The sequence below is a fragment of the Parasteatoda tepidariorum genome, chromosome 5, assembly GCF_043381705.1.
Source record: "Parasteatoda tepidariorum isolate YZ-2023 chromosome 5, CAS_Ptep_4.0, whole genome shotgun sequence".
Classification (NCBI taxonomy): Eukaryota; Metazoa; Arthropoda; class Arachnida; order Araneae; family Theridiidae; genus Parasteatoda; species Parasteatoda tepidariorum.
In genome coordinates this window covers 33,162,982-33,164,435 of record NC_092208.1, presented here as the reverse complement: position 1 = coordinate 33,164,435, position 1,454 = coordinate 33,162,982, and the positions used below count along the sequence as shown (strand labels likewise).

The following is a 1,454-nucleotide window of genomic DNA, read 5'->3' as shown; positions in this document are numbered from 1 at the left end:
TGACTCTGCCCTGCCTCTAGTCTCCCGATGGCTCTCCATCGTAGTTCTTCAGGCAAATGATGCCTAGAGGTCATTATTACGAATTGGCTATCTCAGATTTTCAATGTCGCAATCACAGTAAAATTTGTGTGCTTTCTCTCAAACTTGGACTTTTATGCTCCAGGCAGATGACGTAAGCCGAGTGCAGCGCCACTAATTTGCATATTGCAATTTTACTCAGCTACTCTTAGTGGACAACATATGCAAATTTTGCACGGTTTGGCTTACTTTTGAAAGAGTTATCGCTATTTTTGTGATTTTTCCTTAATTTATGATAACCAGTGTAGATTAAGAAACTTAAAAAGCTAATCTATATTATATTTTTTGAGGGGTAATATTTTAAAGCGAAAATGAAAATGGATTTTACATTTAAAAGTATCTGTGAACATTTGAACAATACTTTTTATTATAATTTTATTCGGAATTTTTTTACATTGTTGGTGTAAAGCAGTTTTTTTCTTCAAAAGATGAAACTATTCGTTAATATAAGTTTTATAAAGAAATGTGCTCGCTTACGCTTACCACTTATTTAACATTGCCATTAGGATTTCATAAAGATCTGTTTGCAATCATAAATAATTCTGATGAGTATTTATTTTTAAAATATCACTTTAAATTAATTTTTTTCGTAACCGTTTCCTGGTATATGCAATTAGCAAAACTTTGATCAAAATTACAGAATAACTATCGTCCGTGACTTCTTCGAGGAAATGAAATACGTAAATAAAATATTTCGTCCTTCTGTTTTTTTCCATGAAAATAAAAATAAATAAAACATCGTAATGCTTAATTTTACTAATTTTCTTAACAATCACTTTATTGTAGGCACCATGAAAATGGATCAATGGCACCCCAACAACTCAAGAAGTACATATAGAACAAAAAGATGAAATACATCCATGCCCAAAGAGGGATTCGATCCCTTATCTTCCTGGTACGAGATCAACTACTTGACCACCATGCAGCCAGTCTGCTCCATTTGTCACTTTATTTTCGATCGTCTAGTCTTTATTCTATTTAACAGCTTGCCACTTTGTAATACAGTAAGGTTTCGAGTTGAGAAAACCTTTTCCTCGTGTACATGGTAGTTCACGTTTCATCACAAATCACGTGATTTCATGAAGAAACAATTTTCAATATTAACGATTGGATCGCGGAATGGTCAAAAGTGAGAGTTTTATTTCTGAGAGTGAAATCTGTCATTTTTTGTGTTTACACACAAAAAACTTTTTGGAATACATTGGTGTCTAAAAGCAAAACATATAACGTAAAATGTGGATGGAGGTGGACGAATATTAATAAATTTATCTAAAAACACTTTTGGGTACTTATTGCTTGAAAGTAATAGATTATGCATATTTTTTGGTTGACATCGACATGCGCAAAACATGAGTAAATTTCAAAACGAGTATGGA

At 32.5% G+C, this 1,454-nt stretch overlaps 1 long non-coding RNA gene across 1 annotated transcript in view; it reads left to right on the top strand.

Annotated features, from left to right (window-relative positions):
• The window catches only part of LOC139425692 (uncharacterized), an 11,878-nt gene extending 10,894 nt beyond the window's left edge, over positions 1–984 (top strand). Inside the window, exon 3 of the long non-coding RNA XR_011636840.1 lies at positions 865–984. This is a non-coding gene — a long non-coding RNA (uncharacterized lncRNA). The remainder of the gene's footprint in view (positions 1–864) is intronic.
• The last annotated feature ends 470 nt before the right edge of the window (positions 985–1,454 follow it).